Raw genomic sequence first — 17,821 nt, 5'->3', positions numbered from 1 at the left:
AGTGTTTGAGTGTTTGAGTCTTTGACTCTTTGACTCTTTGAGTCTTTGAGTCTTTGAGTCTTTGAGTCTTTGAGTGTTTGAGTCTTTGAGTCTTTGAGTGTTTGAGTCTTTGAGTCTTTGAGTGTTTGAGTCTTTGAGTCTTTGAGTCTTTGACTCTTTGAGTCTTTGAGTCTTTGAGTGTTTGAGTCTTTGAGTCTTTGTGTCTTTGAGTGTTTGAGTGTTTGAGTCTTTGAGTCTTTGAGTCTTTGACTCTTTGACTCTTTGAGTCTTTGAGTCTTTGAGTCTTTGAGTCTTTGAGTCTTTGAGTGTTTGAGTCTTTGAGTCTTTGAGTGTTTGAGTCTTTGAGTCTTTGAGTGTTTGAGTCTTTGAGTCTTTGACTCTTTGAGTCTTTGAGTCTTTGAGTCTTTGAGTCTTTGAGTGTTTGAGTCTTTGAGTCTTTGAGTGTTTGAGTCTTTGAGTGTTTGAGTGTTTGAGTGTTTGAGTCTTTGAGTCTTAGAGTCTTTGAGTCCCAGACACGAGTGTTTGACGTCAACATGACTCGAGGAACAGATGTTTTCTCTGGTTCTGCTGATCCTGGTTCAGATCCGACGTCTGTAGAGACGAGTTTCGTGAACAAGATCTTAACGTTTTCGTCACAAAGATCTTAATTCTTTACTGAAGGTTGTTTTTCACACGTTGAATTAATAATCTGTCAAATGAACTCAATCATTTCTATCCTGAGGTTTTTTCAACGATTGAATTGAAGAAGAATCGAAGAATCTAGAGTTTGATTTTCTTTAAGTCACTTCTTTACAATCATTGTTATATTGAATACAAGATACTTATATCTACATCTGGAGGCTTTGACTCAGTGCTTGTGACTCACAGCTGCTGATAAGAGATGTCATCTTATCTGTGAGATAAGCACAGATGTTGGAGAGTGAACGTCATTAGACGATGAAAGGTCACGAACACAATGTCCTGACATTTAGAAGCCAGAAAATGAAGATAATCATCATGTTTGCGACGTTTCGAGGAGACGAAGTTAAGACGTTTGTTCTGTTGATGGATCGTCGTCTGTTTTCTGTCTTCGACTCGCAGAGAAAAACATGAGTTTGTTTGTCAAGTTGTTGCTCATCGAGAAAATACTGGATTCAACTGGAATCGATTTGTTGAGAATCAATGAAGAGAAACATCTTCGCGACGCTGAGAGAAACATGAACGTAACGATGTCTCTTGGTTTCTCCACAGACTCTGGTACGAGTGTCTCACAGTCGCCTGAGTCCATCTTTTCACTCGTTTGCGGCGCCTGTTGCTGTTTCTGAAGACGAGTGTTTGAACAACAGCGATGAGTCGTCGTCGTCACGTGAGATTCTTGTTTCATGTTTCAGCGTTTTCTCTACTTTCATGACGACATGAGTGTCAATCATCTGTGAAGACGGTCAGAATGAACGTGTCAATCATCTGTGAAGACGGTCAGAATGAACGTGTCAATCATCTGTGAAGACGGTCAGAATGAATGTGTCAATCATCTGTGAAGACGGTCAGAATGAACGTGTCAATCATCTGTGAAGACGGTCAGAATGAACGTGTCAATCATCTGTGAAGACGGTCAGAATGAACGTGTCAATCATCTGTGAATACGGTCAGAATGAACGTGTCAATCATCTGTGAATACGGTCAGAATGAACGTGTCAATCATCTGTGAAGACGGTCAGAATGAACGTGTCAATCATCTGTGAAGACGGTCAGAATGAACGTGTCAATCATCTGTGAAGACGGTCAGAATGAAAGTGTCAATCATCTGTGAATACAGTCAGAATGAAAGTGTCAATCATCTGTGAATACGGTCAGAATGAACGTGTCAATCATCTTTGAATACGGTCAGAATGAACGTGTCAATCATCTGTGAAGACGGTCAGAATGAACGTGTCAATCATCTGTGAAGACAGTCAGAATGAAAGTGTCAATCATCTGTGAAGACGGTCAGAATGAACGTGTCAATCATTTGTTTCTGTGACGACACGTTTCTCCAGTAGATGGCGCACTTTAAACCTCGTCTTTTAAGCAAACAAGTCTTCCAGGCGAGCGACAGGATTCACTTTTGGTGTAAAGACGGTCTGACACCACGGACTGGAACCAAGAAGCTTGAGCAGCTGGTGTTGAGCTCATGACAACAACACAAGTGTGTGTAGATGTTTGTGACATGTCGTCACACGACTCTCACGTCACAAACACAAAAATGCAGTCGTGGAATCATTATTTCCCAGCATGCCTGAAAAAGTAAGAAGTTCTTCTATTTAGTTTAATCCGATCAGAATTCATGCTTAAGATTCCAGGCTCTCGGATAAACACAACAAACACAAACTTCATTGACTCACTATTTTGAAACATGTTATGAACGAACACGAGTCAATATTTAGTGAGTCTATGGTTTATATTTATGTCAATATTTGTCTTTACGTCTCGCTCTGAAGAAACGTCACAATGAGCTCTTGTCGTCCCTTGAACTCCATTCAATCAACTATTGTGTGATAGTTCACCTGTGCAGGTGAGTCATGAGTCGTCTGTGCAGGTGAGTCATGACTCGTCTGTGCAGGTGAGTCATGAGTCGTCTGTGCAGGTGAGTCATGACTCGTCTGTGCAGGTGAGTCATGAGTCGTCTGTGCAGGTGAGTCATGACTCGTCTGTGCAGGTGAGTCATGAGTCGTCTGTGCAGGTGAGTCATGAGTCGTCTGTGCAGGTGAGTCATGACTCGTCTGTGCAGGTGAGTCATGAGTCGTCTGTGCAGGTGAGTCATGAGTCGTCTGTGCAGGTGAGTCATGACTCGTCTGTGCAGGTGAGTCATGAGTCGTCTGTGCAGGTGAGTCATGACTCGTCTGTGCAGGTGAGTCATGAGTCGTCTGTGCAGGTGAGTCATGACTCGTCTGTGCAGGTGAGTCATGAGTCGTCTGTGCAGGTGAGTCATGAGTCGTCTGTGCAGGTGAGTCATGAGTCGTCTGTGCAGGTGAGTCATGACTCGTCTGTGCAGGTGAGTCATGACTCGTCTGTGCAGGTGAGTCATGACTCGTCTGTGCAGGTGAGTCATGACTCGTCTGTGCAGGTGAGTCATGAGTCGTCTGTGCAGGTGAGTCATGACTCGTCTGTGAAGGTGAGTCATGACTCGTCTGTGCAGGTGAGTCATGACTCGTCTGTGCAGGTGAGTCATGAGTCGTCTGTGCAGGTGAGTCATGAGTCGTCTGTGCAGGTGAGTCATGAGTCGTCTGTGCAGGTGAGTCATGACTCGTCTGTGCAGGTGAGTCATGACTCGTCTGTGCAGGTGAGTCATGACTCGTCTGTGCAGGTGAGTCATGACTCGTCTGTGCAGGTGAGTCATGAGTCGTCTGTGCAGGTGAGTCATGACTCGTCTGTGAAGGTGAGTCATGACTCGTCTGTGCAGGTGAGTCATGACTCGTCTGTGCAGGTGAGTCATGAGTCGTCTGTGCAGGTGAGTCATGACTCGTCTGTGCAGGTGAGTCATGAGTCGTCTGTGCAGGTGAGTCATGACTCGTCTGTGCAGGTGAGTCATGACTCGTCTGTGCAGGTGAGTCATGACTCGGATCAGAGACGGTTGTTCAGGAAGAATCTCTTCAGCTTCTGTTCGTCCAGATGCTGCTGATAAACGTTATCATCGTGCGGTTGAACATGGAAGATAAGATTAGCGTCCGCGGCTAAAGCTAAGAGGGTTTTATCTGACGATGGTTTGATGTTTAAGATGGAAGCTGCTCTGGATTCGAGCCAAAGATGTTCTTGTGACGTCGGCTCAGAAAAGGGAAAAGAAAATTTAAAAACCAACAAAGACAAAAGTTGTGCGTCTCTGGCGTGATGACAGTTGTGTTGTTAGTGTTAACAATAAGTAACAATAAGTAACAATAAGTAACAATAAGGTAACAACAAGTAACAATAAGTAACAATAAGTAATAACAAGTAACAATAAGTAACAATAAGTAACAATAAGTAACAACAAGTAACAATAAGTAACAATGAGTAACAATAAGTAACAATAAGTAACAACAAGTAACAATAAGTCACAATAAGTAACAATAAGTAACAACAAGCAACAATAAGTCACAATAAGTAACAATAAGTAACAATAAGTAACAATAAGTAATAACAAGTAACAACAAGTAACAATAAGTAACAATAAGTAACAATAAGTAACAATAAGTAACAATAAGCAACAATAAGTAACAATAAGCAACAATAAGTCACAATAAGTAACAATAAGTAACAATAAGTAATAACAAGTAACAACAAGTAACAACAAGTAACAATAAGTCACAATAAGTAACAATAAGTAACAATAAGTAACAATAAGTAACAATAAGTAACAATAAGTAATAACAAGTAACAACAAGTAACAATAAGTAACAATAAGTAACAATAAGTAACAATAAGTAACAATAAGTAACAATAAGTAATAACAAGTAACAACAAGTAACAATAAGTAACAATAAGTAACAATAAGTAACAATAAGTAACAATAAGTAATAACAAGTAACAACAAGTAACAATAAGTAACAATAAGTAACAATAAGTAACAATAAGTAACAATAAGTAACAATAAGTAACAATAAGTAATAACAAGTAACAATAAGTAACAATAAGTAACAATAAGTAATAACAAGTAACAATAAGTAACAATAAGTAATAACAAGTAACAACAAGTAACAATAAGTAATAACAAGTAACAATAAGTAACAGTAAGTAAAAATAAGTAACAATAAGTAACAATAAGTAACAATAAGTAATAACAAGTAACAACAAGTAACAGTAAGTAACAGTAAGTAACAATAAGTAACAATAAGTAACAATAAGTAATAACAAGTAACAATAAGTAACAATAAGTAATAACAAGTAACAACAAGTAACAATAAGTAATAACAAGTAACAATAAGTAACAGTAAGTAACAATAAGTAACAATAAGTAACAATAAGTAACAATAAGTAACAATAAGTAATAACAAGTAACAATAAGTAACAGTAAGTAACAATAAGTAACAGTAAGTAACAATAAGTAACAATAAGTCACAATAAGTAACAATAAGTAACAATAAGTAACAATAAGTAACAATAAGTAACAATAAGTAATAACAAGTAACAACAAGTAACAATAAGTAACAATAAGTAACAATAAGTAACAATAAGTAACAATAAGTAATAACAAGTAACAACAAGTAACAATAAGTAACAATAAGTAACAATAAGTAACAATAAGTAACAATAAGTAATAACAAGTAACAACAAGTAACAATAAGTAACAATAAGTAACAATAAGTAACAATAAGTAACAATAAGTAACAATAAGTAATAACAAGTAACAACAAGTAACAATAAGTAACAATAAGTAATAACAAGTAACAATAAGTAACAATAAGTAACAATAAGTAATAACAAGTAACAATAAGTAACAACAAGTAACAACAAGTAACAACAAGTAACAATAAGTAACAATAAGTAACAACAAGTAACAACAAGTAACAATAAGTAACAACAAGTAACAATAAGTAACAACAAGTAACAACAAGTAACAATAAGTAATAACAAGTAACAATAAGTAACAGTAAGTAACAATAAGTAACAATAAGCAACAATAAGTAACAATAAGCAACAATAAGTCACAATAAGTAACAATAAGTAACAACAAGTAACAATAAGTAACAACAAGTAACAACAAGTAACAATAAGTAACAATAAGTAACAATAAGTAACAATAAGTAACAATAAGTAATAACAAGTAACAACAAGTAACAATAAGTAACAACAAGTAACAATAAGTAACAACAAGTAACAACAAGTAACAATAAGTAATAACAAGTAACAATAAGTAACAGTAAGTAACAATAAGTAACAATAAGCAACAATAAGTAACAATAAGAAACAATAAGTCACAATAAGTAACAATAAGTAACAATAAGTAACAATAAGTAATAACAAGTAACAACAAGTAACAATAAGTAACAATAAGTAACAATAAGTAACAATAAGTAATAACAAGTAACAACAAGTAACAACAAGTAACAATAAGTAACAATAAGTAACAATAAGTAACAATAAGTAACAATAAGTAATAACAAGTAACAACAAGTAACAATAAGTAATAACAAGTAACAATAAGTAACAGTAAGTAACAATAAGTAACAATAAACAACAATAAGTAACAATAAGCAACAATAAGTCACAATAAGTAACAATACGTAACAATAAGTAACAATAAGTAATAACAAGTAACAACAAGTAACAATAAGTAACAATAAGTAACAATAAGTAATAACAAGTAACAACAAGTAACAATAAGTAATAACAAGTAACAATAAGTAACAGTAAGTAACAATAAGTAACAATAAGCAACAATAAGTAACAATAAGCAACAATAAGTCACAATAAGTAACAATAAGTAACAATAAGTAACAATAAGTAACAAAATGTAGCAATAAGTAACAATAAGTAACAATAAGTAACAATAAGTAATAACAAGTAACAACAAGTAACAACAAGTAACAATAAGTAATAACAAGTAACAATAAGTAACAATAAGCAACAATAAGTCACAATAAGTAACAATAAGTAACAATAAGTAACAATAAGCAACAATAAGTCACAATAAGTAACAATAAGTAACAATAAGTAACAATAAGTAACAATAAGTAACAAAAAGTAACAATAAGTAACAATAAGTAACAATAAGTAACAATAAGTAATAACAAGTAACAACAAGTAACAATAAGTAACAATAAGTAACAATAAGTAACAATAAGTAACAATAAGTAATAACAAGTAACAACAAGTAACAATAAGTAATAACAAGTAACAATAAGTAACAGTAAGTAACAATAAGTAACAATAAGCAACAATAAGTAACAATAAGTAACAATAAGTAACAATAAGTAACAATAAGTAACAATAAGTCACAATAAGTAACAATAAGTAACAATAAGTAACAATAAGTAACAATAAGTAATAACAAGTAACAATAAGTAACAATAAGTAACAATAAGTAACAATAAGTAACAATAAGTAACAATAAGTAACAATAAGTAATAACAAGTAACAATAAGTAATAACAAGTAACAATAAGTAACAATAAGTAACAATAAGTAACAATAAGTAACAATAAGCAACAATAAGTCACAATAAGTAACAATAAGTAACAATAAGTAACAATAAGTAACAATAAGTAACAATAAGTAACAAAAGTAATAACAAGTAACAACAAGTAACAATAAGTAATAACAAGTAACAATAAGTAACAATAAGCAACAATAAGTCACAATAAGTAACAATAAGTAACAATAAGTAACAACAAGTAACAATAAGTAACAATAAGTAATAACAAGTAACAACAAGTAACAATAAGTAATAACAAGTAACAATAAGTAACAGTAAGTAACAATAAGTAACAATAAGTAACAATAAGTAACAACAAGTAACAATAAGTAACAATAAGTAATAACAAGTAACAACAAGTAACAATAAGTAATAACAAGTAACAATAAGTAACAGTAAGTCACAATAAGTAACAATAAGCAACAATAAGCAACAATAAGTAACAATAAGCAACAATAAGTAACAATAAGTAACAGTAAGTAACAATAAGTAACAATAAGCAACAATAAGTAACAATAAGCAACAATAAGTCACAATAAGTAACAATAAGTAACAATAAGTAACAATAAGTAACAATAAGTAACAAAAGTAACAATAAGTAACAAAAAGTCACAATAAGTAACAATAAGTAACAATAAGTAACAATAAGTAATAACAAGTAACAACAAGTAACAATAAGTCACAATAAGTAACAATAAGTAACAATAAGTAACAATAAGTAACAATAAGTAACAATAAGTAATAACAAGTAACAACAAGTAACAATAAGTAATAATAAGTAACAATAAGTAACAGTAAGTAAAAATAAGTAACAATAAGTAACAATAAGTAACAATAAGTAATAACAAGTAACAACAAGTAACAACAAGTAACAATAAGTAACAGTAAGTAACAGTAAGTAAAAATAAGTAACAATAAGTAACAATAAGTAATAACAAGTAACAATAAGTAACAATAAGTAATAACAAGTAACAACAAGTAACAATAAGTAATAACAAGTAACAATAAGTAACAGTAAGTAACAATAAGTAACAATAAGTAACAATAAGTAACAAAAAGTAATAACAAGTAACAATAAGTAACAGTAAGTAACAATAAGTAACAGTAAGTAACAATAAGTAACAATAAGTCACAATAAGTAACAATAAGTAACAATAAGTAACAATAAGTAACAATAAGTAACAATAAGTAACAATAAGTAATAACAAGTAACAACAAGTAACAATAAGTAACAATAAGTAACAATAAGTAACAATAAGTAACAATAAGTAACAATAAGTAATAACAAGTAATAACAAGTAACAACAAGTAACAATAAGTAACAATAAGTAACAATAAGTAACAATAAGTAACAATAAGTAATAACAAGTAACAACAAGTAACAATAAGTAACAATAAGTAACAATAAGTAACAATAAGTAACAATAAGTAACAATAAGTAACAATAAGTAATAACAAGTAACAACAAGTAACAATAAGTAACAATAAGTAATAACAAGTAACAATAAGTAACAATAAGTAACAATAAGTAATAACAAGTAACAATAAGTAACAACAAGTAACAACAAGTAACAACAAGTAACAATAAGTAACAATAAGTAACAACAAGTAACAACAAGTAACAATAAGTAACAACAAGTAACAATAAGTAATAACAAGTAACAACAAGTAACAATAAGTAATAACAAGTAACAATAAGTAACAGTAAGTAACAATAAGTAACAATAAGCAACAATAAGTAACAATAAGCAACAATAAGTCACAATAAGTAACAATAAGTAACAACAAGTAACAATAAGTAACAACAAGTAACAACAAGTAACAATAAGTAACAATAAGTAACAATAAGTAACAATAAGTAACAATAAGTAATAACAAGTAACAACAAGTAACAATAAGTAACAACAAGTAACAATAAGTAACAACAAGTAACAACAAGTAACAATAAGTAATAACAAGTAACAATAAGTAACAGTAAGTAACAATAAGTAACAATAAGCAACAATAAGTAACAATAAGAAACAATAAGTCACAATAAGTAACAATAAGTAACAATAAGTAACAATAAGTAATAACAAGTAACAACAAGTAACAATAAGTAACAATAAGTAACAATAAGTAACAATAAGTAATAACAAGTAACAACAAGTAACAATAAGTAACAATAAGTAACAATAAGTAACAATAAGTAACAATAAGTAACAATAAGTAATAACAAGTAACAACAAGTAACAATAAGTAATAACAAGTAACAATAAGTAACAGTAAGTAACAATAAGTAACAATAAACAACAATAAGTAACAATAAGCAACAATAAGTCACAATAAGTAACAATACGTAACAATAAGTAACAATAAGTAATAACAAGTAACAACAAGTAACAATAAGTAACAATAAGTAACAATAAGTAATAACAAGTAACAACAAGTAACAATAAGTAATAACAAGTAACAATAAGTAACAGTAAGTAACAATAAGTAACAATAAGCAACAATAAGTAACAATAAGCAACAATAAGTCACAATAAGTAACAATAAGTAACAATAAGTAACAATAAGTAACAAAATGTAGCAATAAGTAACAATAAGTAACAATAAGTAACAATAAGTAATAACAAGTAACAAAAAGTAACAACAAGTAACAATAAGTAATAACAAGTAACAATAAGTAACAATAAGCAACAATAAGTCACAATAAGTAACAATAAGTAACAATAAGTAACAATAAGCAACAATAAGTCACAATAAGTAACAATAAGTAACAATAAGTAACAATAAGTAACAATAAGTAACAAAAAGTAACAATAAGTAACAATAAGTAACAATAAGTAACAATAAGTAACAATAAGTAATAACAAGTAACAACAAGTAACAATAAGTAACAATAAGTAACAATAAGTAACAATAAGTAACAATAAGTAATAACAAGTAACAACAAGTAACAATAAGTAATAACAAGTAACAATAAGTAACAGTAAGTAACAATAAGTAACAATAAGCAACAATAAGTAACAATAAGTAACAATAAGTAACAATAAGTAACAATAAGTCACAATAAGTAACAATAAGTAACAATAAGTAACAATAAGTAACAGTAAGTAACAATAAGTAATAACAAGTAACAATAAGTAACAATAAGTAACAATAAGTAACAATAAGTAACAATAAGTAATAACAAGTAACAATAAGTAATAACAAGTAACAATAAGTAACAATAAGTAACAATAAGTAACAATAAGTAACAATAAGTAACAATAAGCAACAATAAGTCACAATAAGTAACAATAAGTAACAATAAGTAACAATAAGTAACAATAAGTAACAATAAGTAACAAAAGTAATAACAAGTAACAACAAGTAACAATAAGTAATAACAAGTAACAATAAGTAACAATAAGCAACAATAAGTCACAATAAGTAACAATAAGTAACAATAAGTAACAACAAGTAACAATAAGTAACAATAAGTAATAACAAGTAACAACAAGTAACAATAAGTAATAACAAGTAACAATAAGTAACAGTAAGTAACAATAAGTAACAATAAGTAACAATAAGTAACAACAAGTAACAATAAGTAACAATAAGTAATAACAAGTAACAACAAGTAACAATAAGTAATAACAAGTAACAATAAGTAACAGTAAGTCACAATAAGTAACAATAAGCAACAATAAGCAACAATAAGTAACAATAAGCAACAATAAGTAACAATAAGTAACAGTAAGTAACAATAAGTAACAATAAGCAACAATAAGTAACAATAAGCAACAATAAGTCACAATAAGTAACAATAAGTAACAATAAGTAACAATAAGTAACAATAAGTAACAATAAGTAACAAAAGTAACAATAAGTAACAAAAAGTCACAATAAGTAACAATAAGTAACAATAAGTAACAATAAGTAATAACAAGTAACAACAAGTAACAATAAGTCACAATAAGTAACAATAAGTAACAATAAGTAACAATAAGTAACAATAAGTAACAATAAGCAACAATAAGTCACAATAAGTAACAATAAGTAACAATAAGTAACAATAAGTAACAATAAGTAACAAAAAGTAACAATAAGTAACAATAAGTAACAACAAGTAACAACAAGTAACAATAAGTAACAATAAGTAACAATAAGTAACAATAAGTAACAATAAGTAACAATAAGTAATAACAAGTAACAACAAGTAACAATAAGTAACAATACGTAATAACAAGTAATAACAAGTAACAACAAGTAACAACAAGTAACAACAAGTAACAATAAGTAATAACAAGTAACAATAAGTAACAATAAGTAATAACAAGTAACAACAAGTAACAATAAGTAACAACAAGTAACAATAAGTAACAATAAGTAACAATAAGTAGCAATAAGTCACAATAAGTAACAATAAGTAACAATAAGTAACAATAAGTAACAATAAGTAACAAAAAGTAACAATAAGTAACAATAAGTAACAATAAGTAACAATAAGTGACAATAAGTAATAACAAGTAATAACAAGTAACAACAAGTAACAATAAGTAACAACAAGTAACAATAAGTAACAATAAGTAACAACAAGTAACAACAAGTAACAATAAGTAACAACAAGTAACAATAAGTAACAACAAGTAACAACAAGTAACAATAAGTAATAACATGTAACAATAAGTAACAGTAAGTAACAATAAGTAACAATAAGTAACAACAAGTAACAACAAGTAACAATAAGTAATAACAAGTAACAATAAGTAACAGTAAGTAACAATAAGTAACAATAAGTAACAACAAGTAACAACAAGTAACAATAAGTAATAACAAGTAACAATAAGTAACAGTAAGTAACAATAAGTAACAATAAGTTACAATAAGTAACAATAAGTAACAATAAGTAACAATAAGTAACAATAAGTAACAATAAGTAACAAAAGTAACAACAAGTAACAATAAGTAATAACAAGTAACAATAAGTAACAATAAGCAACAATAAGTCACAATAAGTAACAATAAGTAACAATAAGTAACAACAAGTAACAATAAGTAACAATAAGTAATAACAAGTAACAACAAGTAACAATAAGTAATAACAAGTAACAATAAGTAACAGTAAGTAACAATAAGTAACAATAAGTAACAATAAGTAACAACAAGTAACAATAAGTAACAATAAGTAATAACAAGTAACAACAAGTAACAATAAGTAATAACAAGTAACAATAAGTAACAGTAAGTCACAATAAGTAACAATAAGCAACAATAAGTAACAATAAGCAACAATAAGTAACAATAAGTAACAGTAAGTAACAATAAGTAACAATAAGCAACAATAAGTAACAATAAGCAACAATAAGTCACAATAAGTAACAATAAGTAACAATAAGTAACAATAAGTAACAATAAGTAACAAAAGTAACAATAAGTAACAAAAAGTCACAATAAGTAACAATAAGTAACAATAAGTAACAATAAGTAACAATAAGTAATAACAAGTAACAACAAGTAACAACAAGTAACAATAAGTCACAATACGTAACAATAAGTAATAACAAGTAACAACAAGTAACAAGAAGTAACAATAAGTAATAACAAGTAACAATAAGTAACAATAAGTAACAATAAGTAATAACAAGTAACAACAAGTAACAATAAGTAACAACAAGTAACAATAAGTAATAACAAGTAACAATAAGTAACAGTAAGTAACAATAAGTAACAATAAGCAACAATAAGTAACAATAAGCAACAATAAGTCACAATAAGTAACAATAAGTAACAATAAGTAACAATAAGTAACAACAAGTAACAACAAGTAACAATAAGTAACAACAAGTAACAATAAGTAACAACAAGTAACAATAAGTAACAATAAGTAACAATAAGTAACAATAAGTAACAATAAGTAATAACAAGTAACAACAAGTAACAACAAGTAACAATAAGTCACAATACGTAACAATAAGTAATAACAAGTAACAACAAGTAACAAGAAGTAACAATAAGTAATAACAAGTAACAATAAGTAACAATAAGTAACAATAAGTAACAACAAGTAACAATAAGTAACAATAAGTAACAATAAGTAACAATAAGTAATTACAAGTAATTACAAGTAACAACAAGTAACAATCAGTAACAATAAGTAACAATAAGTAACAATAAGTAATAACAAGTAACAATAAGTAACAATAAGAAACAATAAGTAACAATAAGTAACAATAAGTAACAATAAGTAACAATAAGTAATAACAAGTAACAATAAGTAATAACAAGTAACAATAAGTAACAATAAGTAACAATAAGTAACAATAAGTAACAATAAGTAACAATAAGTAACAATAAGTAATAACAAGTAACAATAAGTAACAACAAGTAACAATAAGTAACAATAAGTAACAATAAGTAATTACAAGTAACAACAAGTAACAATAAGTAACAATAAGTAACAATAAGTAATAACAAGTAACAACAAGTAACAATAAGTTATAACAAGTAACAATAAGTAACAATAAGTAACAATAAGTAATAACAAGTAACAACAAGTAACAATAAGTTATAACAAGTAACAATAAGTAACAATAAGTAACAATAAGTAATAACAAGTAACAACAAGTAACAACAAGTAACAATAAGTTATAACAAGTAACAATAAGTAACAGTAAGTAACAATAAGTAACAATAAGTAATAACAAGTAACAATAAGTAACAATAAGTAATAACAAGTAACAATAAGTAACAATAAGTAACAATAAGTAACAATAAGTAACAATAAGTAACAATAAGTAACAACAAGTAACAATAAGTAACAATAAATAACAATAAGCAACAATAAGTAACAATAAGTTATAACAAGTAACAACAAGTAACAATAAGTTATAACAAGTAACAATAAGTAACAATAAGTAACAATAAGTAATAACAAGTAACAACAAGTAACAATAAGTTATAACAAGTAACAATAAGTAACAATAAGTAACAATAAGTAATAACAAGTAACAACAAGTAACAACAAGTAACAACAAGTAACAATAAGTTATAACAAGTAACAATAAGTAACAGTAAGTAACAATAAGTAACAATAAGTAACAATAAGTAACAATAAGTAATAACAAGTAACAATAAGTAATAACAAGTAACAATAAGTAACAATAAGTAACAATAAGTAACAACAAGTAACAACAAGTAACAATAAGTAACAATAAGTAACAATAAGTAATAACAAGTAACAATAAGTAACAATAAGTAACAATAAGTAACAATAAGTAACAACAAGTAACAACAAGTTACAATAAGTAACAATAAGTAACAATAAGTAACAATAAGTAATAACAAGTAACAACAAGTAACAATAAGTAACAATAAGTAACAATAAGTAACAATAAGTAACAATAAGTAATAACAAGTAACAACAAGTAACAATAAGTCACAATACGTATCAATAAGTAACAATAAGTAACAACACCCTGACCACGAACGCACAACCTGACCACGAACGCACAAACTGACCACGAACGCACAAACTGACCACGAACGCACACCATGACCACGAACACACCCTGACCACGAACACACACCCTGACCACGAACACACACCCTGACCACGAACACACACCCTGACCACGAACACACCCTGACCACGAACACACAACCTGACCACGAACACACCCTGACCACGAACACACAACCTGACCACGAACACACAACCTGACCATGAACACACAACCTGACCACGAACACACCCTGACCACGAACACACAACCTGACCACGAACACCCTGACCACGAACACACACCCTGACCACGATCACACACCCTGACCACGAACACACACCCTGACCACGAACGCACAAAATGACCACGAACACACACCCTGACCACGAACACACACCCTGACCACGAACACACACCCTGACCACGAACACACAACCTGACCACGAACACACAACCTGACCACGAACACACAACCTGACCACGAACACACAACCTGACCACGAACACACAACCACCACACAACAGACCATTTAGATTTTCAAACGGTTGAATCCAGAGTACCCGGAGTAAACCCACACAAACACAGGCAGAAAATACTCCACACAGAAATGCTGTTGAACCAAAACCTTCTGTGAGAATAACAAACATGTGAACCTCATCGTTTCATCTCGACTCGTACAAATTGCGTCGTTGAAATATATTCTCGCATTTTCCCGAGTCTAAATGTAAATGAAGGTAAAGTTACTCAACATTCAGCACAAATCGACGTCCTCTTCAAATGAACACGTTGATGAAGCTCTAGAAGAACCATCACTATAGTTATATAGTTATATAACCATAACTATCGTTATATAGTTATAGAACCATAACTATCGTTATATAGTTATAGAACCATAACTATAGATATGTAACGATAACTATAGTTATATAACTATAGTTATGGTTCTATAACTATATAACGATAGTTATAGAACCATAACTATCGTTATATAGTTATAGAACCATAACTATAGATATGTAACGATAACTATAGTTATATAACTATCGTTATGTTTCTATAACTATATAACGATAGTTATATAACCATAACTATCGTTATATAGTTATATAACCATAACTATCGTTATATAGTTATAGAACCATAACTATCGTTATATAGTTATATAACCATAACTATCGTTATATAGTTATAGAACCATAACTATAGATATGTAACGATAACTATAGTTATATAACTATCGTTATGGTTCTATAACTATATAACGATAGCTATAGAACCATAACTATCGTTATATAGTTATAGAACCATAACTATAGATATGTAACGATAACTATAGTTATATAACTATAGTTCTGGTTCTATAACTGTATAACGATAGTTATAGAACCATAACTATCGTTATATAGTTATGGTTCTATAACTATAGTTATGTAACGATAACTATAGATCTGGTTCTATAACTGTATAACGATAGTTATGGTTCTATACCTACTATAAGTGAGCACCCGTGCAAACATGACTCACAGCCGCTGCTCACAGCAGGTGTTCGATTCTCTTCTGTATTCATCAGTTTTCCTGTCGATGTAACACAATTAGAGGCTTTGAGAGTTTGAAGTTAATCCTTTCTGCTCTCGGGACGAGAATCACAGGAGTCGGTGATGAGGATAAATGAGCTGCGATGAACATCTACTAATACCCTGTAATTTCCTCTTTCAAAGCATTCATTCTCTTCCTTCTGTCTTTGCTCATCCGTTCATGGCGTGGAATGAAAATCAAGATGCGAAACTATTTTTATTCCTTTTTTCCAGCTGATCTAGAAACACAAGCGTCTGCAGCAGCTTCACCGTCTTCTGACCGTGGAGGGAACCAAGAAGGTTACTATAGGAGCCACGGTTCTAAGAAAGCTTGCAATGGCCTCTAATAGAGGGCAGAGCACACATGAGGTAGAACCTTGTGTCTCAGTGAATGCAGGATCTGATCCCAGGCGTGAATAAAAGCATCCACGGGTTGTTTATTAAAATCTCTCACAGTCAATGACGTATAAAATCCTTCGTGTTTCGTCATCTTGAATCTGTCGCCTGTAGTTTGGATCAAGTCTCTTCAGCTGATGTTGATCCTGAACCACTGATGTTGATCCTGAACCACTGATGTTGATCCTGAACCACTGATGTTGATCCTGAACCACTAATGTTGATCCTGAACCACTGATGTTGATCCTGAACCACTGATGTTGATCCTGAACCACTGATGTTGATCCTGAACCACTGATGTTGATCCTGAACCACTAATGTTGATCCTGAACCACTAATGTTGATCCTGAACCACTGATGTTGATCCTGAACCACTGATGTTGATCCTGAACCACTGATGTTGGTCCTGAACCACTGATGTTGATCCTGAACCACTGATGTTGATCCTGAACCACTGATGTTGATCCTGAACCACTGATGTTGATCCTGAACCACTGATGTTGATCCTGAACCACTGATGTTGATCCTGAACCACTGATGTTGATCCTGAACCACTGATGTTGATCCTGAACCACTGATGTTGATCCTGAACCACTGATGTTGATCCTGAACCACTGATGTTGATCCTGAACCACTGATGTTGATCCTGAACCACTGATGTTGATCCTGAACCACTGATGTTGATCCTGAACCACTGATGTTGATCCTAAACCACTGATGTTGATCCTGAACCACTGATGTTGATCCTGAACCACTGATGTTGATCCTGAACCACTGATGTTGATCCTGAACCACTGATGTTGATCCTGAACCACTGATGTTGATCCTGAACCACTAATGTTGATCCTGAACCACTGATGTTGATCCTGAACCACTAATGTTGATCCTGAACCACGGATGTTGATCCTGAACCACTGATGTTGATCCTGAACCACTGATGTTGATCCTGAACCACTAATGTTGATCCTGAACCACTGATGTTGATCCTGAACCACTAATGTTGATCCTGAACCACTGATGTTGATCCTGAACCACTGATGTTGATCCTGAACCACTGATGTTGATCCTGAACCACTGATGTTGATCCTGAACCACTAATGTTGATCCTGAACCACTGATGTTGATCCTGAACCACTAATGTTGATCCTGAACCACTGATGTTGATCCTGAACCACTGATGTTGATCCTGAACCACTGATGTTGATCCTGAACCACTAATGTTGATCCTGAACCACTGATGTTGATCCTGAACC

At 30.8% G+C, this 17,821-nt stretch overlaps 1 protein-coding gene across 1 annotated transcript in view; it reads left to right on the top strand.

Annotated features, from left to right (window-relative positions):
• The window catches only part of thsd7ba (thrombospondin, type I, domain containing 7Ba), a 216,070-nt gene that overhangs the window by 44,728 nt on the left and 153,521 nt on the right, over window positions 1-17,821 (top strand). The window contains exon 2 of the mRNA XM_087804249.1: window positions 1,231-1,345. The gene's annotated coding sequence lies outside the window, so the exon portion shown is untranslated. The remainder of the gene's footprint in view (window positions 1-1,230; window positions 1,346-17,821) is intronic.

Source organism: Callionymus lyra, chromosome 12 (genome assembly GCF_982586985.1).
Source record: "Callionymus lyra chromosome 12, fCalLyr1.hap1.1, whole genome shotgun sequence".
NCBI classification, from domain to species: domain Eukaryota; kingdom Metazoa; phylum Chordata; class Actinopteri; order Syngnathiformes; family Callionymidae; genus Callionymus; species Callionymus lyra.
The sequence above is the reverse complement of the archived record's forward strand: the minus strand, read 5'-3'. Positions and strand labels throughout refer to the sequence as shown.